At 44.6% G+C, this 25,438-nt stretch overlaps 1 protein-coding gene across 1 annotated transcript in view; it reads left to right on the plus strand.

Annotated features, from left to right (window-relative positions):
• The first annotated feature begins 762 nt into the window (after positions 1-762).
• The window catches only part of LOC124553332 (ankyrin repeat domain-containing protein 23-like), an 89,306-nt gene continuing 64,630 nt past the window's right edge, over positions 763-25,438 (plus strand). The window contains exon 1 of the mRNA XM_047127209.1: positions 763-842. The gene's annotated coding sequence lies outside the window, so the exon portion shown is untranslated. The remainder of the gene's footprint in view (positions 843-25,438) is intronic.

Consider the following 25,438-nt stretch of genomic DNA (forward strand, 5'->3'; position numbering starts at 1 on the left):
TAATGTTGAGCAGTTTATGCTTGATGCGTACCCAGTAGACGCACTGTTTTCGTCTACAACCAACAGAAATGTACTTCATACTTGACCTTTTAGACGCCGTTCGGTGTGGCCGTGCGGTTCTAAGTGCTTCCGTTTGGAACCGCGTGACCGCTACGGTCGCAGGTTCGAATCCTGCCTCGGGCATGGATGTGTGTAATATCCTTAGGTTAGTTAGGTTTAAGTAGTTCTAAGTTCTAGGGGACTGATGACCTCAGTAGTTAAGTCCCATAGTGCTCAGAACCATTTGAACCTTTTGAACCTTTTAGACGTTCCCGTTTCTTCAATATGTAAACATTGGTTTCAATCTTACGTCTTACTGCACTGGCTTCCTCGCGCTGCATGATTACAGAGAGAGACACACCAGAAATGAGAAGCCCGTACTGGCTGCAGTCTCACACGGATAATGACACGTGTAACGTGTTTGCAGTTACGTGCTACGTATCCGGTCACGGCTTCTATGCTCGGTCACTACAACTAGTGCGGGCAGCCTATCCAGTTAGGGTGTGCTCGCCCCATCTCTTATTTTGTGCTCGCCTACTCGGTCATGCAGGACTCTAGCAGGCTGCCCGGCCGTGCCGACACCGACGTCGACGCCTCGCCCGCGCTGCCGCAGCCGTTCCCTCGCTCTGCCGCGGGCCGAGCTGGCAACGCCGCCCCGTGACGTCAGAGCCGGGTGGGGTCAGCCGCGCGCCCCGGCTGTCTGTGCGACCCAGTTGTGAGGGAGCGGCCGAGGCGAGAGGAGCGTGCGACCTGCCTTCAGAGCTTCTGCAAATCTCTCTTCTCGGCGAGAACACCAGAGAAAGGTAAGGCGGCCTGCTCCTGGTTACTGGAATTTCTGGAAGCTGCCAATGTTCTGCACGCGTTTGTCTGGTTTGTCCCTAATATATTGTCTTACTTTTAAAAATCACGATGGCTACGAACAAAGGGATGGCGAACAGGGTTGCTTAGAGTGTTCAGTAATTTATTGCTCGTTACTTACCGCCTTGCTCGAGCCTTTTAACCGGTGATAACATGGGCGAGAATTAGGTAGAAGGGATGAAAAATACCGGCTCATTCAGTCGGCTAGTATTTCGATGTGCCAGTGTAGATTTCTCCAGAATTCTCGTACCAAAGGTATTTAATATGAAAAACTCGCGTTCTTGATTATGTTCGTAGGGCGCAAGTTTGCGATAACCATCAAATTCGGCACTTGTGACTGGGTGAGTTTTATAGCGACACGGCGTCTGCTGCCACTGATTCCAACAGCCGTGGTTGTCTGTTAGCACTGGACCGCCAGCCTGGAACCGGAGGTCGATTACAGGTTGCCTATCTAGCGCTTTGCAGGGATGACAAAAATTTGTTTTTCAATATTTCGCTTACGTTTGCCGACTTTAAACATCTAAAATGTTGTCCTACCGTACTCATTTAGAGGTATAATCTGACATTACGGGTTTCACACAGTATGACGGTAACTTGGTGTGTCTCGAGGTGACGTATTTCATGGCGGTGAAATACGCGGACGTTATTCAGCCAGTCTTTCAGAATGACGGCAGTTATTCACACACACACACACACACACACACACACACACACACACGTGAAGTAGCACATTTCGCCGGTTATGCAGTCACCTTCGGCATCAGACTTAACGTTTTAGTTTATTACTTCATTGGAAATGACCCTATATTGCCAACAGTTTGCTGACATTATCCACGCACCCCATACGAAGTGTTGGCAAAATTACGTCGTTGTACAGATATTACGTCACACACGTTTAGCCGCGAGAAAAACTGGCTTTTGTTTTGGCGACCTGGAAAACACGTTAAGAATAATTTCAAACTATCCCTAAACTACTTCTCGCCTACAGGCTTAACATCAAGTCTTACACACGTTAATTCGTCTGCAAAGTAATCAGGCGTCGGAAGTTTTGCGCATGGGCATTCCGAATACCGTGTAGTCCACTCGCGGATCACAACACGTGGCGCCTTGCCGACGTGCTCCTGGCCATGAAACGCAGCACTCGCGTTCATTTCACTACTTTTACGATTCTCTGGAGTTGAGGTTGCGATGCGCGAGCGATCTGTTGCTTTGCTTAATATCCTGGTTAGACTGAGGCGAAGATTTGATTGGTAGTTGGCGAATTCTTGAGAATTTATCCTAATGTTTGAGCCTCTTGAAGTAAACCTTTCGTATTGTTTATCGTTCTGTGACGTCATGTCTCCTAGTTTGAGATTACTAATGAAAGGGAAGCGATAACACACCACAATTTTTCTGCACTACACGACGCTGCAGCGCTTTGTCTGTCCGTTCTCGTGTTAATATTTGTCTGGTAAGAGAGCCTGGTGTTCTGCCCGTCTTGTCGTACTTGCGCATCAATCGCATCGTAAGTGACGAAAGAATGAATATTACCGATTGTGAAACTGTCACCAACTTCTGTACTTGAGGCTCAAATGACACGATTTAAAGTGCAGTGTAAATTTTTGTGTGCAGGCTATTGACGACGGTAGAGTAGAGATTTAATTTCTCATTTCCAGTGCAATAGTACCGAACGTGGAGGTAGATTTCTGTTGTCAGTTTCCGTCAGAGGAGTGAATCACGTCAGAATGGTAACATTTGTAGAGAGATTTGCTAATTATATTTGACTGAAACCTATAGTACATACTTCGTTTAGCCACTTCCTGTTAATGAAGCCTTACCCATTATCGATGTTAAGTTTCGGAATTACGGGCTGGCACTAACGTCTTACTGACGCAGTGCTGAAAATGTGTATCAGTTAGAGCGCACATCGTCATAAAACGCAAATTTGAGTACCACAACTATATAATTTTCAATTTGGACAATCGGTGTGTTGATGTACCGGTTTTCGAAGTTTTCTTCCCTGTCGCAGGGACAGGATGATTTGATAAGTCGCACGAATTCTGTGAATAATAATTACTCCGATATCGGTGCTCCAAATTGCTTTCACTCTTTTGACGTTGAAGTTTGTGTGGTGGTTTTCGTATTTATACTGGTCTATCAGAAAATATGCAACGCAATTGATGCACACCGTATTAAAGACCTCTCCAAAACGTCTCGTGTGTAGCGAGATTAGTTGTGTCGAAGTGTGGGGAAATGTGACGTAGACGGATGAACAGTAGCCGCAGCAGAAAAACAGTTTCATAAAAAGGCCGCCAGTTACTCGCGAATGTGTGGAATCCACGCTTTGAGTCACACATCGATTGCCCGTAATGGGGCACTAAGATCAGTTACGTCTTAGGAGTGTGTACAGCGTTTCTTGGTGCTTTTAATTCTTTAGCTGTTTTGTCCACGGGCAAAGTGTGTGACAGTTGCGTAACTTTCCTCAGTGCGGTGCTTGACACAGCACTTGGGCCGGCAGTAGCCGCCACTCAGGTGGAGACGGTGGCGAGGCAGCGCCATGACGCGCGGCTGCGGCTGGGGGGGGGGGGGGGGGGGGGGCTCCCACACGTCCAGACACCCGCGGAGGTCCGGCGTGGGCCGTCAGCTGTCGTATGGCCGCGAAGATCGGTAGCTATACTGATGCGTCAATGGGGAACGGATTTACACTGGAAAGAAATTATTTCCAATTTTGGAAATGTTTCTACAAGTAATGGATTGGGAACGGAACGTGGGCAGCAAGGGCGAAACAAGTTGAGGAACGCCGAATGTTGATTTTATTATTAACCACCACTTGCACAATTTCCTTCAGTATGAGCACCGGAGACTTCGGCGAGATGCTGCACAGCGAGAGATACGCACCTGATAAGCTTTCATATAGCATATCTACCATGTTTCGTTGTTACACGTCAATTACAGCCCACATTGGACCTCCATGACTAGATGGCGTTATTTATAAACATCCAGTACATTCATGCCTCTGTTGGCGAAAAGCGGTTCGTAAAAATTTTGCTGTCGCGTATGTGGTCCATTTGGTCATAAATTATTTAGTATCTGGTCAGTTAAGAAAATAAACTGTTCTGATTTTCGTGGTGTGTTTCAGTTTTCTTCAAGCATCACCATTCGTTACGTCAATAACGAGCATCAAAACCGATTCAGGTATTAGTGAATATTGTAATCTCCAAATCCTCGAAAAATAAGAGAAAAATATACCTATTCAAGAAAGCAAATAAAAATTCACTTGACGCCTTCAGAGGCAATCTCTACTCATTCCAGATTAATAATACAAGTGTAGACCAGATAGGCTTAAATTCCAAGAAATAGTATCGGCAGCAGTTAAGAGATTCGTACCGAATAAATTAACAAACGACGGAGTTGATCCTCCTTGGTACACAAACCGGGCCAGAACACTGTTGCAGAGACAACGAAACAAACGTGCTAAACTCAGACGCAAAATCCCCAAGACTGGCGATCTTTTACACAAGCTCGAAGTTTAGCGCGGACTTCAATGCGAGATCCTTGTAACAGTTTCCACAGCGAAACTGTCTCGAAATCTGGCAGAAAATCCAGAGAGATTCTGGTCGTACGTGAAGTGTGTTAGCGGCAAGAAACAATCAATGCCTTCTCTGCACGATAACAGTGCAGATACTATCGAAGACAGTGCTGCCAAGGCAGAGTTACTAAACACAACCTTCCGAAATGCCTTCACAGAAGAATTCGAATCGAGAACAGTTGCCAACATGAGTAACGTAGAAGCAAATATCCTCGGAGTAGTAAACCAACTCAAATCACTTAATAAAAGCAAGTCTTCTGGTCCAGACTGTATACCAATTACGTTCCTTCCGGAGTATGCTGATGCATTAGCTCCAAATGTAACAAACATATACAACCGTTCACTCGACGAAAGATCCGTACCCAAAGACTGGAAAGTTGCACAGTTCACACCAATATTCAAGAAAGGTAGGAGTAATCCACTAAATTACAGGCCCATATCGTTGACGTCGATATGCAGCAGGACTCTGGAACATATATTGTGTTCGAACATTATGAATTACCTCGAAGAAAACGGTCTGTTGACACACAGTCAACATGAGTGTAGAAAACATCGTTCCTGTGAAACACAACTAGCTCTTTATTCACATGAAGTGTTTAGTGCTACTGACAAGGGATTTCAGATCGATTCCGTATTTCTGGATTTCCAGAAGACTTTTGACACTGTACCACACAAGCGGCTCGTAGTAGAATTGCGTGCTTATGTAATATTGTCTGTTATGTGACTGGATTTGTGCTTTCCTGTCAGAGAGGTCACACAGTTCGTAGGAATTGACGGAAAGCTATTTAGTAAAACAGAAGTGATTTCTGGCGTTCCCCAAGGTAGTGTTATAGGCCCTTTGGCGATCCGTATCTATATAAACGATTTGGGAGACAATCTGAGCAGCCGTCTTAGCTTGTTTCCAGATGACGCTGTCGTTTATCGGCAAATAAAGTCATCAGGAGATGAAAATAAACTGCAAAACGATTTAGAAAAGATATCTCAATGGTGCGAAAAGTGCCAGTTGACCCTAAATAACAAGAAGTGTCAGGCCATCCACATAACTGCTAAAAGGAACACGCTATGTTCTGTTACACAATAAATGAGTCTAATCTTAAAGCCGTAAATTCAACGAAGTACCTAGGTATTGGCCGCGTGGGATTAGCCTAGCGGTCTGAGACGCTGCAATCATGGACTGTGCGGCTGATCCCGGCGGAGGTTAGTCCTCCCTCGGGCATGGGTGTGCGTGTTTGTCCTTAGGATAATTTAGGTTAAATAGTGTGTAAGCTTAGGGACTGATGACCTTAGCAGTTAAGTCCCATAAGATTTCACACACATTTGAACATTTTTTGGACCTAGGTATTACAATTATAAACAGCTTCAATTGGAAGGAACACTTAGAAAATGTTGTGGGGAAGGCTAACCAAAGATTGCGTTTTATTGGCAGGACACTTAGAAAATGTAACAGACCTACTAAGGAGATTGTTTGCACTACACTTGTCCGACCTCTTTTAGATTACCGCTGTGGGATCCTTACCAGATAGGACTAACGGAGTACATCGAAAAAGTTCAAAGAAAGTCAGCATGTTTTCTGTTATCGCGAAATATGGGAGAGGGTGTCACAGAAATGATACAGGATTTGGGCTGTAAATCATTAAAAGCCGGCCGCGGTGGTCTCGCGGTTCTAGGCGCGCAGTCCGGAACCGCGCGACTGCTACGGTCGCAGGTTCGAATCCTGCCTCGGGCATGGATGTGTGTGATGTCCTTAGGTTAGGTAGGTTTAAGTAGTTCTAAGTTCTAGGGGACAGATGACCACAGCAGTTAAGTCCCATAGTGCTCAGAGCCATTAGGTGACAATCTGCACTTCATCGCTACCTCGGAGATGATGTGTCCCATCGCTCATGCGGCGTATAACACTACGTTCAAACTCACTTAAACCCTGATAACCTGCCATTGTAGCAGCAGTAACCGATGTAACTGGCCCACACAATTTTGTATAGGCGTTCGTGACCGCAACGCCGTATTCTGCCTGTTAACATATCTCTGTATTTGAATACGCATGCCTATACCAGTTTCTTTGGCGCCTGAGTGTAAATCTGACCCCTTTTCCTCGTCACGCTTTGGAAAGAAGGATAGTTTTCGATCGCCTCGACTATAATCTAAATTCCTACGTTCCACGTTGTCGATAGTACTTAAAAGTATTCGAAATACGTTCAGTGTAAGTGTCTGCTCAGTGCAGAACAGAGTAAATCAATGTTGACGCGCGCCGCGAGTGGCAGCTTTTTTGTGAGGCGCATGCGCAGTCTGCACGCCGCGGCCAGCGGCCTGCTCTGTGGAGTCCAGCCGCACCCTGTGAGGTGTTCAGAACACCTCTGCTGGGGGAACCAGTCAGCACACATCAACTCGGAGACTTGAGCGTTTCTCCTGTTGCCTTTCATTGCCACAACATGCTCGTCGACGAGACTGTATGGAAGCCGTTGAACCGCTCAGTGATACTATGCAAGACTAGAACTTTCTCTAGCACCAGAATTCTCTCAGGTACTCGGCAAGATGAGGTATGATGGTGGAAGTTGTATGCTTCGTGCTTTGATGTTTTTAGCACACGAGTTTCCATTAACTTTTCACTGGCGACGTTTCAGCTTTCTTTCTTGACGCAAAACTGTAATAATCCTTGCTCCCTCAACATTTTCCAAAATTTTGTTAGTAAACCAATCCTCTCCGTCCTTAATCGATTCACTCAGTTCGTATTGCTCCAGAGCGCTATTTACAGTCATTTGACACTTTGTCCATAATTCCTCTACGTCTATCATATGGAATCAAAATGATGACCATTCATTGTCTCAAGATACGAACACTTGCTTATCTGCTCTTTCCATCATACGTAATCTCCTAACATCCCTGAGGGACTTACTGGGTTCTTAACCGTCGCCCCTACGTCGACATCATGATCATCAATCCCTGTCTCTATACTTAACAGTGCCGATACGTCAGGTGCCTTGGTAGCTACAGCGTCTCAAACATTTCCGTTCTGTGTCGCCCAAAACATTTGTCGGAAAATGTGCAACAGGCTTCTCAAAAAAAATGTTCAAATGTGCGTGAAATTTTATGGGTCTTAATTGCTGAGGTCATCAGTCCCTAAGTTTACACACTACTTAACCTAAATTATCCCAAGGACAAACACACACACACGCACACCCATGCCCGAGTGAGGACTCGAACCTCCGCCGGGACCAGCCGGCAGCGTTCTCTCTCTCAGCTGACGCAAGTTGCCTTTCTATGACATGACATGCTCACATCTTTCAATTCGTCATTTTGACGTTCGTGCGATGGTTAGAGGAGGAACTACTGACAATATTCGTCAGTGAACAAGTTTCGGAAAAAGACATTCGGTATTTCGGCCTTCCCTCTGTAATCCACTTTTCTATGCCGTGATGGTGAAATGCAATAACTCCAATTCCAAACGAAACAGGTGCTGATAGGTGTGAATATTACCAAACTAGTATCAGTTTAGTGAGCCATGGTTGTAAAATCCTGATACATATTATTTACAGAAGCATGGAAAAACTGGAAATAGTTGACCTCGGGAAAGATCAGGTTGCGTTGCACACAATTGTGGGAACATGACAGCAGTGACCCTATGACTTTACTTCAGGAAAGGCAAACCTATTTTTATGGCGTTTTTGTACTTAAGAAGTGTTGACTGGAATACTCTTCGAAATTATGGAGGCAGCAGCTGTAAAAGGCGGAGCGAACGGTTGTTTACAGCTTGTGCAGAACCCAGACAGCAGTTAAAAGGGCTGAATAGCATGAAAGGGAAGCAGTGGTTGAGCAGGGAGTGAGACAAGGTTATAGCCTCTAGTCTACGTTATCGAGTCTTTGCACTGGGCAGTCAGTAAAGAAATGTGGAGGAGGAGTTAAAGTTGATGGAACAAAATTAAAATTTTTGAGGTTTGCCGAGGACTTGGAAGAGGAGTTGAATGGAATGAACAGTACAACAAAAACGATGGAATGTACCAGAATTGAATTACGCGATGCTGAGGATATTAGGTAAGGAAATGAGACGCTAAAAGCAGTAGACGAGTCTTGCTTTTTACGCATAACTGACGGTGGACCGTGTAGAGAGGGAAAAAAAACGGAGATTGGTAACTGCAGAAATAGTATTTCTGAAGAGAAATGTTTATAATTCGAATATAAATTTAAGTTGAGAGGCACCCACATGCCTTGCTCATACTGTGGCATCAAGCAGTCAGGCCTGCAAGATGAGTGGTCTGCCAAGCGAGTGGATTCATTTTTTATTTATCAAGGAACATGATCTCTAGTTCTCACAATTAAGATACAAATGATTCTCCTGTTTGAATATTAACCAACGGAAACGGATAACGCACATCTGACTATTAATAATTTATACAAATCTGACTGTTCAGTACGCACTGGCAATACCACATTTTCTTTCTTATTTAACGGCTTTGATCAACACGTGGCCATCGCACTGAATATGAATGGCGCACACCTTATAAATCCTGGGTATCATGACTACATACTATTCGAAGGAAAAGGCCACCAATCTTTTTCTTTTCACTATCTTATTAATTCCGATAAATTCTATAACCTAAACACACAAATTCTATCACCTACAACAATAACACATGAGAAATTCCGCCCAGTCGGCATGGCTTTACATTGGTGATTCTCTATCTTATGGTCTCGTAATTATTTAACGCTACAGTGCACTTTCTGGATAGGATGGTGGATCTTTTGCTATATCTCACACTTCGACTCTCACAACCATCATCACGAAACATTCCTCCAGACCGAGCGGTACAAAAGGAGCATGCATAACCCACTACCTCTGAAACTACCTTGCTACTCTCCCGTGCAAACCACACATACTTAAATTACATGACATACACCACACTACAACATGAAATACTACACAGGGAATAGTCACAACATTAAAATCACATCACTTTCAGCTTTCCCACTTCAATTAGTATTTATCCCAGTTTCACACGACACTGCCCCACTTCGTAATTTTTCTTTCCTACTACGAACACTGGAGGATATATGCACGTCTTCCTGTGCAATGCAAGCAAAGTGGGGTTGCTGGATAGACGGCTGACTCACCTTGCTTCTCTCTGAGTATTATAGTTCGAATCAAGCGTCACACGGAAACACAACACGCAAAGTAATATTAAGAACACATTCATCACACACGCGAGTCCTCAACTGATACCATGGACGAGTACTTCTCTTTATCCTTTGTCTCATACACAGATTGAGACTCACACAATACTCACCACGTGGAAGTACTCTTCTCTAATTTCAAGTCCTGCGCACGCCATTTCTTAAATACACTCCTGAAAATGGAAAAAAGAACACATTGACACCGGTGTGTCAGACCCACCATACTTGCTCCGGACACTGCGAGAGGGCTGTACAAGCAATGATCACACGCACGGCACAGCGGACACACCAGGAACCGTGGTGTTGGGCGTCGAATGGCGCTAGCTGCGCAGCATTTGTGCACCGCCGCCGTCAGTGTCAGCCAGTTTGCCGTGGCATACGGAGCTCCATCGCAGTCTTTAACACTGGTAGCATGCCGCGACAGCGTGGACGTGAACCGTATGTGCAGTTGACGGACTTTGAGCGAGGGCGTATAGTGGGCATGCGGGAGGCCGGGTGGACGTACCGCCGAATTGCTCAACACGTGGGGCGTGAGGTCTCCACAGTACATCGATGTTGTCGCCAGTGGTGGGCGGAAGGTGCACGTGCCCGTCGACCTGGGACCGGACCGCAGCGACGCACGGATGCACGCCAAGACCGTAGGATCCTACGCAGTGCCGTAGGGGACCGCACCGCCACTTCCCAGCAAATTAGGGACACTGTTGCTCCTGGGGTATCGGCGAGGACCATTCGCAACCGTCTCCATGAAGTTGGGCTACGGTCCCGCACACCGTTAGGCCGTCTTCCGCTCACGCCCCAACATCGTGCAGCCCGCCTCCAGTGGTGTCGCGACAGGCGTGAATGGAGGGACGAATGGAGACGTGTCGTCTTCAGCGATGAGAGTCGCTTCTGCCTTGGTGCCAATGATGGTCGTATGCGTGTTTGGCGCCGTGCAGGTGAGCGCCACAATCAGGACTGCATACGACCGAGGCACACAGGGCCAACACCCGGCATCATGGTGTGGGGAGCGATCTCCTACACTGGCCGTACACCACTGGTGATCGTCGAGGGGACACTGAATAGTGCACGGTACATCCAAACCGTCATCGAACCCATCGTTCTACCATTCCTAGACCGGCAAGGGAACTTGCTGTTCCAACAGGACAATGCACGTCCGCATGTATCCCGTGCCACCCAACGTGCTCTAGAAGGTGTAAGTCAACTACCCTGGCCAGCAAGATCTCCGGATCTGTCCCCCATTGAGCATGTTTGGGACTGGATGAAGCGTCGTCTCACGCGGTCTGCACGTCCAGCACGAACGCTGGTCCAACTGAGGCGCCAGGTGGAAATGGCATGGCAAGCCGTTCCACAGGACTACATCCAGCATCTCTACGATCGTCTCCATGGGAGAATAGCAGCCTGCATTGCTGCGAAAGGTGGATATACACTGTACTAGTGCCGACATTGTGCATGCTCTGTTGCCTGTGTCTATGCGCCTGTGGTTCTGTCAGTGTGATCATGTGATGTATCTGACCCCAGGAATGTGTCAATAAAGTTTCCCCTTCCTGGGACAATGAATTCACGGTGTTCTTATTTCAATTTCCAGGAGTGTATTTCCAACTTACAGTACACACGCTAGTAATTCAGCTTAACTTAAGCACTCGGAAGTATTTCAACTTGTTGCTACACCTGGTTTCACTGTGACCGTTGGTCACTTCCGAAGATTACTACGATCCCCTTAATATTACCTGCCTGACATTTAATTCTCCCCACAATAGTTCCTGAAATAGAGAAATTATTATTCCAAACTACTCTTAAGTATTTCACATGCATACCATGTCTCCACTCTTTTATCTTTACGGAGCACACCTAAGACAGGTCTTACCAACACAAGATCCAGCGCTGGAGTGCTTAAACGTGGCCGTTGTTCAGGTCCTCTCGTACCTCTGCCGAAGTGGGGGAGCACCTTGATACCGTTTTGGTTAGCCACATATCAGGCGCTCAAAGCTGCGGTATATTTCATCTCTTTGGTTCCACCAAAGGTGGCCAAAGGATCGTCTCAGAGATGATCATATATTCACATTCACATTCACTATCTGCGGTTAGCAGACGACCATTCATTTTACAAATCTCACCAAACTGGATGTAGGGATTTATTTTGTGGGAGTGCACATGTGATCAATCAAATATATAAATTGTCATTCTTTCCCACACTGGTATCCGGCTTCGCTGTATTAATTTAAATTGAGTTGTTATTAGAAAAAATATGTTGTACTGACAAGAATAACGAACAATGGTGTACCTATTTTCAATGTCGGGCGATACTGTACCCTTTCAAAGTATGAGCAAGTCTTTCCTTGAAGGTATTTGTAGTGTAGCGATGTATGGAAGTGAAACATGGATGATAAACAATTTAAACAATAAGGGAATAGGCTTTGGATTGCAGTGCTACAGAAGAATGCTCAAGATTTGATGAGTAGATAACGTAACTAATGAGGTACTGGATAGAAACGGCGAGGAAAGAAATTTGTGGCACAACCTGGCTAGATGAAGGCATCAGTTGACAGGACACATTCTGAGACAAGGGCTCACCGATTTTCTATTGGAAATGCGGAAGGGAAAGGGGGGAGGGGGGGGGGGGTGTGGATAGACGGCTTCGACACATTATTGACTTAAAATGGCAGCAGAAGTTAATAGTACCGGTGTTTCTGTGAAGTTGGTAGACTGAATTTGACTCCAAAATTCACAGACTGCTGCACACAGGACTCTCTGCACGCTGATTTGGTGCATAACCGAGACTTTAAGGATAGAGTGAAGAAGATGAGAGCATTAAATGAAATCTCGTCGATATTCGACCCATCTATAAAAGAAGTACATAGAAAGTAGAATAACTTGAAGACACAACCCCTTTGCCACCTGCATCCACTCGCTTGTTGTTTTACGAGTCTAGAAAAAGACGATGTGTAATTATTATATGTTCTATTTACTTAGCTTGTCACTTTAGATTTTATGAGCAATAGAAAAAAAAACATTTTTATAAGCATATCATTCTGTAAAATGCAGTTTATTTCAATAAAAATTTAATTTCATTGTTGTGTTTTCACATACATTCAAATAATTTTCTCTTTTCGAGACGTTAAAAATGGCTCTACATACATCGGGCACGATCAGAGAAATCGTGCTGACGGGAATATGAAAGAAATACATTAGGGACTTGTATGAGTCTCCTACAAAGAAAAGATTTCAAAATTCAAACTTTTTTTGGTTGTATGTTTCACATAAATAAATGAAATGCCTGTTTTATTCGTAGCTCACCGGTACCTATAAATCATAGTGACTAGCAAACGTTCCTTTGCTGAAATAGCAGTACCGAAGTTTGTGTCTCGTTTTGATATGACGGGCGCTATTAACATCAACAAATACTCCAGATCATTTGAGGACATTCTGCAAAAGTTTTCAAAAGTATCCATGCTCTCGATGATGTTTGGTTTGTGGGGCGCTCAACTGCGTGGTTATCAGCGCCCTTACAATTACCCAATCTTTTGCTCAGTCCAATTTCACCAATTTCCTGGATGATGATGAAATGATGAGGACAACACAAACACCCAGTCATCTCGAGGCAGGTGAAAATCCCTGACCCCGCCGGGAATCGAACCCGGGACCCCGTGCTCGGGAAGCGAGAACGCTACCGCGAGACCACGAGCGGCGGACATCCATGCTCTCGATACTAAGTTCTTGCAAAAGGTTATTACAGGCACCATTTTGCGATCTTCTCATTATCTACTCTCTAACCCCAATACTTCTCTTTTCCTTTTTCACGTTTTTCATTACAATTACAAGAGCTGCAGCATATCTCGCCCGCCTACTTGTCATTTTACACTTCGACTGACACTCGACACTCGACACTGAAAGCATATGTAAACAGTATCAGCAAGTTGTTGACGCAAGTTTCTTGCCAAAGAACTTGCGGAAAAATCTTGCTTAATCCTTGCGCTGCTGTGTAAACACGGATGCAAGCGGCTAGCAATAACGTGCAGCAATAACTTCTGCAAGCGACTTGCTAGTGTAAACCCAGCTTTACATGCATATTTACAGGCGTATTCAGTGACGCTGTAAGATAGTTACCAGTTTTATGGCTTGCTTGGGAAATTGTTGCGTAACATTACAGTACAATGATATTTGAGACCATTAATGCGTCACTTGTTGAATATTCTATTTTGGCGAAGTTCATTTTTAGTATCAAGACACGTCCGTTCGACCCCATACAACGGCTTGCGCGATGAAAGATCCGTACCTAATGGCTGGAAAGTCGCACAGGTCACACCAGTACTCGAGAAATGAAACAGGAGTAATGCTATGAATTACAGACGCATATCACTGGAGTCGATTTGCAGTAGAATTTTGGAACATGTACCCTGTTCGAACATGAATTACTTCAACGAAAAGGATTTGTTGACACATACATTGAGCGTGGATTCGGAAAAGTTTCCTTTACTCGCACGAAATAATGAGCGTTGCCGACAGAGGCTCTCAAATTGATTCCATGTTTATGAATTTCGAGAAGGTTCTTGACAGCGGTCCTCGTAAGGGACTTGTAATCAAACGGCGTGCCCATGGAGTGTCTTCGCAGTTCTGGGACTGGATCCGTGATTACTGCCAGAGGTCACTGTTCGTAGTAACTCAAGGAAAGTGATGGAGTTAAACAAGGCACGTGTGTCGTTCTCCGGTGTGTTGGAGGCTCTCCGCTGATCCTGATTAGCGTAAATAGTTTAGAACATAATATGAGCAACGATGTTAGATTGTGTGCAGATGATGGGGGGACGATGACCCGTTGGTGCGGATAGTGGGAACTGATAATGAAAAGAGTGACGTCATGCACACAACCGACTAAATTACTTAGAGTAAATCACACTAATCTAAAGACAGTAAATTCGCATAAATAGCTGGGAATTTCAGTTAGGAGTAAGTTTAATGGTACCGAACACATGCAGAATGTTGTGGAGAAGGCGAACCAAGGACTGTATTTTATTGGCGGAACACTTAGTGGAACTAATAGGTCTAAAGAGCTAGACCGAAGGAGACTGCCTACACTACGCTTGTCCGCCCTCTCCTGGAGTTTTACTGCGCTATAAACGATGCTTACCGGATCTGATTAACTGAGGATATCGAAAAAACTGTATTAAGCAAAACTTAGGGAGGGAGTAGCGCGTATGATACGCGAGTTGGGGTGGCAATCATTAAAAAGAATGCGTTTTTAGTTGCCGCGAGATGCTTTCACGAAATATGAGTCACCAACTTCGCCCTGCGAATGCGAAAACATTTTGCTAACTAGCACCTACATAGTGAGAGTATTCTTCGTGTTAAAAATCTGTCGACGGTAACTCTTCATTTCTCCCATTTTAAGTGTTCATTTTTCCAGCGTGTCACTGGGAAGTGGAACAGAAAAGAAACAGTCTGAATGTAATTAGGTGAACCCTCTGCCAGGCTCTTAAGAGTGAATTGCACCACTCATGTAGATGTAGGAAATGTGATCTGGCATAAATTATATGATTGTTTCATCAGAGGACTTTGCTGTATGTTACATGATGAAATACACGTAAGTTTTTGATACGAAATATCCTTACTGGTGCCACAGTACACACACACTGGTCACGCCAAAATAAGCGCATGCATGTATGTATGTTAGGCGTATCTTTGGTGGACATCATCGTCGGAACTACTCGATAAGCTTATACTAGAAATTTCACACATGTTCAGTGTACGGCAGCAGAGAAACGTCTCCAGTAGGACGTCCGCAACGACTGAAAATAATTGAGCAGCGGTTTTAGTTATAGTGGACAGTGTTGCGAATGTTCTGATTGCATAATAAATACTTACAGCTGTGGAATTAGGAGACACAACAGTTTTTCAGCGGAGCTTGATAACTATTGTGTACCATTGTAAACAGCCATTGCAGAGGAGTCGAACGACATAACGCGACCAAACAGTAACAGGGTAACCGCTCGCAAACCTCTTTCCCTGCGGCAGCGGGACAACTCCCACACCCGCCTGCCCTGTACGTCGGCACACAAGAGAGCCGGGTGCGGCCCGCGTGTTTGCCGCTGTGGCTGCCACGTAGTCTTCAGGATGTCGACGTGGAGCGCCGACACGGGCCATAAAAGGACTCCGGACGGACGGCAGTGCAGACTTGTTGTTCTGATCTGCCCGTTGACCTTCATTGGAAACGGGAGTGGCCAGAGTTTCCTCAGTCGCCTGGTGCCAGCGACCTGCGGTGAACGGCTGCTGCGACGGGAGCGAGTTCTGCCGCACAGCCCCTGTGGAACACTGCGGGTACCTCACGCGATGCACATGCCTCTCCACCGTTGTGCGTTTTCAGATGAATCTGTATTCCGCAACCACTTAACGCCTGCCATTTCGGCGTTAGTGGGAAGACTGAAAGGAGGAGCCATGTTACGATCCTCCACTGTCAAATAACTTGGAAAATACTGTAAACTATTAATTCGTTTTCAGATATCCATATTTAGCGAAATATCGCCTGTAGAAATACGATGGATGCGTGAACGTAACCGTAAACTGACCAAGATCGCATTTTTCACTAAACCAGTGCTCTACGAGTGCCCTTGTGGTGACTCGAAACTCACGCAAGCGGTGGTCAAGATCGTTGCGTACCTCACGCAGCAGCACGCTGCCAGTGGCCAGCACACACACACTGGCGCCTTGTCTGGGCTGTTCCCGTGTTCTCGGCAGTGGCGGCACGTAGACACGGCCCTCAGTGAACCCCCTAAGGAAAAAGTCACAAGGCGTTACGTCAGGCGACCCAGAGGTCCAAACGAACACAGCTAGCCGCGGTGGTCTAGCGGTTCTAGGCGCTCAGTCAGGAACCGCGCGACTGCTACGGTCGCAGGTTCGAATTCTGCGTCGGGTATGGATGTGTGTGATGTCCTTAGGTTAGTTAGGTTTTAGTAGTTCTAAGTTCTAGGGGACTGATGACCTCAGATGTTAAGTCCCATAGTGCTCAGAGCCATTTGAGCCATCCAAACGAACACAGCCACATCATCTTCCACCCCTACGGCCAGTCCAGCGATGCGAAAGTTCGTCATTTAGGTAGCGACAGACATCGATGCTCCCATAAGGGGTGGCTTGTCTCGTTGGAACATGAAATTCCTGAATCCGGACTCAGTTGTGGAAACAACTACAACTGCAACATATAGAACTAAGAGGTACTCGCCATAGTTCTTTTACAGAATAAAAACGGCGCATTCAGATCCGTCTGTGACGCTGCACAGGAAACATTAACCCTCGGCGGACGTCGTTCAAGAGAGGCAATTTCATGAGGACTTTCAGTACGCCACACTCTCACATTGCGCAGATAAACTTTTCCAGGTAAGTGTTATTTGCTTCGTTGCCGAACATCAGCATGGGGGCGAAATGCCCATCCCCAACTGTGGCGCAAATCTGAAGGCGCCGGCCGTAACATTCAGCTTTTACTTGTTGTGCGAGATGCAGGCGGTGTGGTCCCAAGTGTTGCCGCCGACGCACGGTCTTCCACACACTTTGCTGCGGTATTTAGAGTTGGCGGCTTGTGCCTGCTGTTGACATTTTTGGATTGCGTACAAAAATCTCGTTCACCCCCCCGTCAACGGTTGCAGCTGTCACATTTGGTCAGATACCTCGCATCTCCCAACACGCGAAAAGTCTCCCCTTGCCTTGTCGGCATTTTGGCAAGGCGCTGAATTCTTAATGCCATCCAATCATATTTGTACACGTAATACTTCGGAAAATTTACAATTCGGGAAACGAGTCATTCATTTGTGGCAGGGGCGGGCAAACGTTGCACGCGGCTCATGAGCGCACAGCGCTGCACGTGTGCTGCTCGCGTGCAGGCGTCGACCGGGGCTGTGGCGACAGCCGGCAGGTTGCGGCAGTGTAGTGCCAGGCTAAAAAGCTGCGGACGTTGAAGCGAAGCGACCACTACGTAGTGAACGTTGTATTTCAATAACCGGAAAATGCAGAGTGAATCAAGGAAACGGAGAATTGTAGAATTGCTATCTTTTAAAAAGGAATGGGAGAATCATTTGTTCTCTGTGGAAAAACGTGAAAATTGGAAATGTATAATATGTGACAGTATTCTCGCTGGTGAGCGGAAGTTTAATATTGAACGCCATTATAATAAATTTCAGTATGTTGCCGTTCTTAGTGCAATAAAAGAGGAATTTCTCAAGCGATTTGGGGATATATCACACTTATCCCAAGGTTTTGAATAGTTCTCGAGAGAATCTGGTTTCTGTAGATGATATTCATCTCAGTTTGCAAATGGAATTAATAGATCTACAGTGTAATTCTCGTCTGAGAGACAAGTTCCTTTTGGCAAGACGTGTAATAGATCTTTATCGCGACTTTCCACAGCAAGAGTTTCCTCGTCTCCATCGTGAAGCCATGAAGATAGATGTTGGGCTCGACATACTTTTGTGAGAGATTTTTTTCTGTTATGAAAATTAATAAGTCTCGGTTAAGAGCAAACATCAGTAATGAAAATTTACGTAACTGTTTGCGTTTGTCTGTATGTAAAAATTTTGTTCCAGACATTAAACGTATTGTAAACTCCACCTGTGATAATTAAACAAAACGTATCGTAGGTAATAGGTACTCTTTCAAACCATGATTACTTTCAAACACTCCTACTAACCTTATTCCTCCATTTAATAAAACAGGCCAGGAAACAAAACGCATTACAGGGGAAGAAGCGGTGAGACGGTATGGTGGGGAGGGGTGAGAAGCGGGTGGCCAGCTTGCCCCTGTGTGCACGCAGAACACCTGTTAACTGCACGCGTGCATGTGCACCGCACACGTGCAGAATTCCTGCCCGCCCCTGATTTATGGTATCTCTCTATTCCGCCTTCTATCTATCGTCCTTTGTTCCTACGCCGGTAACGCCACTGAGCGAATCAACTGGTGATTTCGATCTGCTTGCTGGTACTATGTAGGGCCAAGAATTATTTTGATTTTTACTCAGATCTCTTGACAAAATTGTATTTACGAATTCTTTCAATGATCGAGATAATTTCAGAACACACAATCTGCCTTCAAGGATACCCGTGACAATGTTTACAATCAAAGTACTTCTGTGTCTCTATAATTAATCACTGCAGTGCCTGATACTTAATTCACAGAATGTACTCCCACGTCGGTAGTTCCTGACCACACTGTGCTTACACTTAATGCACTACTTTAATATCAGTACATAGACAGTGTACGTTACTGTCGGGAATCTTCCCGTAGGCAATCAACGATTGCGTACGTACACTGTGAGTATATGCTTACGTTTATCGGACCCATATTACTCCTTTGTGGTACACAGTTTAATGATGTACGTACATGCAACCTGCGCAATTTCGCTTCTCACTGACGTGTCCATATACAAAGATCCAGGTAGCGTTAAGAGGTTGCGTGTAAGTCTTTGAATTCCAAAATTAGATCTAGAAGTACATTCTGTGCAGACTCGAGTATGAAAAACCACTGCACCAATGGCTTCATTCTTCTTGCAAAATAATGCTGAGGGATTTATGTACCAGTGTTTTGTAACACACAAATACCTAGCGTGTGGTGAGCTATGAGTGTTGGTATTCAATAACTTGTAATTGACGTCTTACCGACCATTAGTCCACTTACAGTATCATTGAAGTGTGGTTCCTTTCCTTGCGTAATATTCCGATTAAAAGCTTCGAAATGCCACAGTTGGTGATGTGACGCTCTTTTAAGGACAGTTGGTCCGTCATTATAGCGCTGGCTTGTACAGATAATGTAACTAATTTTCGTTACCACTCACGAATGATTCAGTCACTCGTTTGTTTACGGTTAGAAATGCTGAATAGTTAGTCAAATATCGTGATATCAAATATTGTTCTACTGACAGTTCAATAAAATATGCCCTCGACCTTGATGCCTTCTTCCTTTTGTCTTGTACATTTTTCAAACTCCAAGCCAACAAGTTAATTGCCAAGTCAGAGGTGCGATTTTAGTTTCCGTATTTATCAGTTTCAAACAGCTGTTTCTTTTTCTTTTCGTATTAAGACAATTAGTATTGCATATTTCTTTATACCTGTTGGCTGTACAGATTATTTGCTCTTTCTATTATTTACATAAAAAATATGCAAGCGATCATTTCCACCTAGATAGACGTAAAACATGCAAGTTGTATTTGTGGACGGTTACTCTCTAATGCGTCTAAAAGAGAATTACTATCGTCTTTGTAATCTGTTTCCTAGGTGTCTTTAAAAATGTTAATTTAAGTTTTTTCTATTGGACTCGAGATTAATGAGGGAAAAATTGTGTTTACTTGAAATGAAGATGAGGGAGGTGATTTTTAATTTTTTTGTTAATGAAATCTTCATTTGAGGTTTATTATCTTTGTAGCAGTTTATCGTCGGCCGAGAACGAGTGGCAGCAAAGCTAAATACTCGAACCAACAACGATAGTGAATAATAATGAAGAATGCAAAAATAATTCCCAGACCCGTCCTGTGTGGCCGCGGTCCAGCAGATACCGCCACGTTCTGACACACCACGGCGGGGCGCGGATTTCTGAGCAGGAAAGCAACTGCTGGGAGGGAACCCACGACCCCTTACGTCGGTCCAGTAGTCAGGACTCTGTAGAGGACACGGCAGTCAAATACTGTCTCAACACGAGCAGAGGTCACTGGGAAGGTCTTGAAAAAAGTGTAGTAATTGGTGTGGTAGGGTGTGCTCTCACAGTATGAGATGCAATACCCACTCCTTACATGACGAATAGTACAGTGTTTCCAATTGATGCAAAAGTTTATAAACGTGGCTTTTCTGGAACGAAATTTTTCAGACAGGAGTATACAAAACTACTACGGCTTTAACACTTTCGTGTGGTGACCTACATTGTTGACCGTACTGCAGTTAAGACTGAAGTGGCAGAAATTAAACTTGGTGTTTGACGCTAGACTAAGACTCAGCTTGTGGAAATGGCGTTTTGGTATAACGATATTCTTGCGTTGTTGTTTTGTAAGAAATTGCGCAGGTATATTGAGTGTTTGGTGGATTTTTTTCTTTGGACCTAAGTGTCGATATAAAGGCAGTAAATGTGGCACCAAAGCGCCGATAGTGTAAAACCGGATACGGCAATTGCCTGAGCCAATGACGGCACACATAACGCCCTCTTATTACAAACTTTGATAAATAAGCTGTGCGAAAATGACGGTTACTGCACACACTGCTGCCACAAAATAACCGTTGCCGCCGCCGTTCTTGGCTCACCACAAGGGAGCAGACAGAGAAATTTAAGCTCTTGCATGGATACCAGAGCAGTACACAGTCAATTGAATGGCTAAGATGAACGGCCGGATCAAACGAATTAATTACGCTATGTGCTGCATTCTGTGCAAGACTGTAATCAAAATAACTGTGGGAAATGCAAGCGGCGACCATTTAGAGTTAAAAGGACTTGTAATGCCGGAAGTGCATGTAATGTGTTTAAGGATACACTCTGAATCTATGAATTGCTGTAGCCTTGACGATCGTATCCGATTTACACATACGGCGCTGTGTAGGTAATTTCTGTATTGACCAAAAAGGGGGGTGGACTGTGTAGAGCACGGTTTGCATTAAATTGCAAAGTAGGGCCTCGAGGTATTAAAGTAGGCGCTTACGATCTCAGTCTCGTGAGTGAGCGAGGCTGAGCGGTTGCAGAGTCAAGCGGCGGACGGAATTGTTTATTCGGAATGCGGCGTTCTGCGGCAGGAAGCGTTGCGTGTGCTCGCTTCTCGGAAAAAAGAAATAAAAAGCTGGACGAGGCGCGAAGGCCACGGCCGGCGGCGGCAGTGGAGGGGGAAGGGGGGTCTCGTGACGTCAGAGCCGCCGCCCCGCCAGTTCTGGAACAGTCGCTGGAGAGGCGGCGCTCCGCTGCTGGACGGCGGCTCAGTTCTGACGGCGCAGCCGGGCTTCCAGCAGCTTGCCGTCCGCCTAGTCCTGCCGCCCTGCGACAACACCAGAGGAAGGTGAGGCGGGCAGCTGGGCGGCTGGGCTCCGCTGGATTACTCGGAAGCGGCGGGTGTTGTTCTGCACGCTTTTCTCTCGTCTGTCGCGTGACTCGCGACAGAGCAACGTCAAGAAACTCCTCCCGTGTCTTACCTTAAAAAATTAGTGTCCGTACGACTGGCGAATAGTGTGCTACATTAGCGTGTCGAGTGTTTACTATTTTATTACTCGTTATCGCCTCGTCACAGTCGTTTAATCGCTGATAACTTGAGCGAGAATAACGCGAAACGAACGGAAAACGGCCCCACAATCAGTTGGGCGGTGTTTCGATGTGCCCGTGTAGATTCCAACAGAATTCTCGTGCCACAGTTGTCGGACACGGAAACCACGCGTTCCTGATTACGTCACTGCAAAGAAACAACCAGTGTTCGTGGAACGCAAGTATGCGAAAATCATCGAAGTCAGCACTTGGGACAGAGTGAGTTTCAGTGCGACACGGCGCCCTACGCCTTTGCCTCTTGTCCAGCAGCCGTGGCTGCCTGGAACGCTGGACCTCCAGCCCCCCCCCCCCCCCCGCAAGCCGAGGGCGATTGCAGGTTGCAATTTATTTTTCCGTATTTCGGTTACTTCGGCCGACTTTAAACATCTAAAATGTTGTAATGTACTGATTAAGAGGTATAATCTGACACGCAGTAAGAAAAGTATCACATAATGATCTTGTGGTGCAGCTCTTCTTCTTGTCTCCGTGATTGCTAAGAAAATGGGATGAGAAGCTCCGCCTTATGCAAGGCACCTTTTTTCTTTGTTTCACCCATACATGTCTCAGCACTTTTGTGCTTTAGTCAGTGGGTTCTATTTCTATTTTTAACTGTAAATTTGTTCTTAACATATTAATATTTGTGTCGTTTACAGCATTATGTAAAAGTTGCATTTATAACTTAATTGGCGAAAAGTGGGTGTAATCATGAGTAACATACGTTACATGATATTATTGTCCACTTATTTTGGCAGCTGTTCTGCTACACAATATACAACTTGTCAACTGCTAACAGCAAAACGTAATTTATTTTCTGTTTGTTATGCATTTACGAACGGAAATAAGACTGTATCGCCTTTTCTTTCCGTAACTTACAGTTTTGAAGTTGTGGTACGAAATGGTTCAAATGGCTCTGAGCACTATGGGACTCAACTGCTGAGGGCATTAGTCCCCTAGAACTTAGAACTAGTTAAACCTAACTAACCTAAGGACATCACAAACATCCATGCCCAAGGCAGGATAAGTTGTGGTACGTTTTCCTGTATTGTTGGCGAAGTAAATATGCTTACTTATGTGCCTGTGTTCGCGTGGCAATGCAGTTTTTCCGATTACTCAAAACATGGGCGGAGTTTTCGCTGCCATTACGTGTTGTTGCGGCTGTGTGGCGTTCGTTTGTTTCGTAGCGTGTTCTGCTGGGTGAGGCGCGCGAGCTTCAATTGCATTTGGCGTTAGTGGTGTGTGGTTTGCGTGTGTGTGATGAGTACTGGGGCAGAGAGAGAGAGATACAGAGAGAGAGAGAGATACAAAGAGAGAGAGAGATACAGACAGAGAGAGAGATACAGACAGAGAGAGATATACAGAGAGAGAGATACAGACAGAGAGAGAGAGATACAGACAGAGAGAAAGAGATACAGACAGAGAGAGAGAGAGAGATAGATAGATAGATAGATAGAGAGAGAGGATTTTGTGTGTGTGTGTCTGTGTGTGTGTGTGTGTGTGTGTGTGTGTGTGTGTTACTTGTATAGTTGTTCTATTGTAGCGAAGAGGGTTTTGTTGCACAGTGATGTGTATTCATTGAGTACTTTACTTCCTTGGGCTCTTGATTTTTGGATGTGGTAGTTTTCTTCTGTAGCTAATTTTTGGTATAGGCTGCTGCCAGTTTTTAGGATGTGAAGGTCAGTTGTTGGGTGGTGGTTGTGTGCTACCAGGTGGTCTGCAAATGTTGAGTGTGTGCTATTGCTTTTCAGTGCTCTGAGGTGTTCATTATATCTGGTTCTGAAGGTCCTGCATGTTTGGCCCACATACACATATTGACAGCAGTTGCAAGTAAGTTGGTAGATGCCGGACTGGCTGTATTTGTCAGTATTAGTGGTATTTCTTCAGAGTCTGCTCTGTATTGTGTAGTTGGTTCTGTATGCTATGTTGAGTCCTTGTTTCTTTAGTATATTACCCACCCTGTGTGTGACCTTGTTGTTGTAAGTTAGTATGTGCCATTTGTTGCTTACTGTCTGCTAATTTGTTGTGTGATGAGTTGTCTTTGTATGTGTGTGTTTTTGATGGTTATGTGCTGTTTGTTTTTGTATTTTCTGGTTTATTTTGTCTACTCTCTTTGCGTCATATCCATTCACCTGTGCAATTTGCTGTATCGTGTTTAGTTCTTGTGTGTAGTCACGCTTGTTTGTGGGTATTTCGTTCAGCCTGTGAAGTAAATATCTGAAGCTGGCTTCTTTGTGAGATATGGGGTGATTGGATTGGTTGTGAGTAATGGTGCTGGTGGGTGTGGGTTTTCTGTAGATTGTGAATTCATGTTTGTTGTTTCTCTTGTGTATAATGATATCTTAGAAATTAAGTTATTCATCTGTTTGTGTTTCTATGGTGAATTGTATTTGTGGGTGGATGGAGTTTGTTATCATGAAGTTCTTTTATGCGAGACAGTGGTTCATCTGTTAAGCAAATTATGTCATCTATGTATCTGTACCAAAATATTATTTTGTACTGTTTTGGTATTACTATTTTGTCAAAGATTTGTTTTTCTATCTGATTGAGGAAAATGTCAGCTAGGAGGCCACTGATTGGGGATCCCATGGGTAGTCCATCTCGTTGAGAGTAAAATCTGTTGTTGAATGTGAAGTAGTTCTGTTCTGTGATGAGCCTGAGTATGGCTAATATTTCTTGTATGTTTGTTGTGGGTATGTTTCCGTGTAGTTGGAGGTTTCTTTCTATTATGTTGATGGTTTCTTCTGTTGGGATGTGTGTGTACATTGAAATTATATCAAATGAAACCAATGATGCTGTGTTTGGTATGTTTCCATTTCTTACTTTGTCTAAGACTTCTGTTGTCAGTGTATTTGTATATTGTCTGCAGCAGAGTGTGTTTGGCGAAGTGGTATTTTGTGGCTTTGGTGAAGTTTATTAAGACATATGGGTATTCCGGGTTTGTGAACTTAAGGCAATGATTTTAGGGTTGGGGCCTTGGGATTATACTGTATCATTTTTTTAATCTGTGTTTCTGTGAAAATTGTTTCTATGTTTCTCAGGGTTTTCTGTAACTTACTTTGGTATCGGTTTGTTGGCTCACTGGTTAATTCTATGATGTTGTTGCTTTGGATGAATTCTAATGTTTTGTGAATGTATTCCTGTTTGTATGACTACTATTGAATTACCTTTGTCAGATTTTGTGATGATGGCATTTTCTTGTGTTAATTTATTCTGTAGTTTTCTGTAGGTTTTTTCTTCAGGAGTCCTAGTGTTTTCTTTTATGGTGGTTTTGTTTTCTTTGATTATGTTTCTTATTTCCTCAGCAATTAGTTCTCTTGTTAGGTTTGCATTGAATTCAGGTGTGTTTAGTCTTTCTTGTTGCTTCATGATGTTTTCAGTTTCTGTTATGATATTTTCTACTGTCCTGTGTGACACCACTGTGTTAATGTTATGTTTGGAACCCTTTTCAAGTAGGCTGCTTTCTTGTTCAGATAATTTTATGTCTGTTAGATTGATCACTCCTTTGTGAAAGGTGTGTTTGTTGTATCGGTAGTGGGAATGGTGGGTGTTTGTGTGATTTAACATTTTTGTGAGTTT

Source organism: Schistocerca americana, chromosome 11 (genome assembly GCF_021461395.2).
Source record: "Schistocerca americana isolate TAMUIC-IGC-003095 chromosome 11, iqSchAmer2.1, whole genome shotgun sequence".
In the NCBI taxonomy this organism is placed as follows: Eukaryota; Metazoa; Arthropoda; class Insecta; order Orthoptera; family Acrididae; genus Schistocerca; species Schistocerca americana.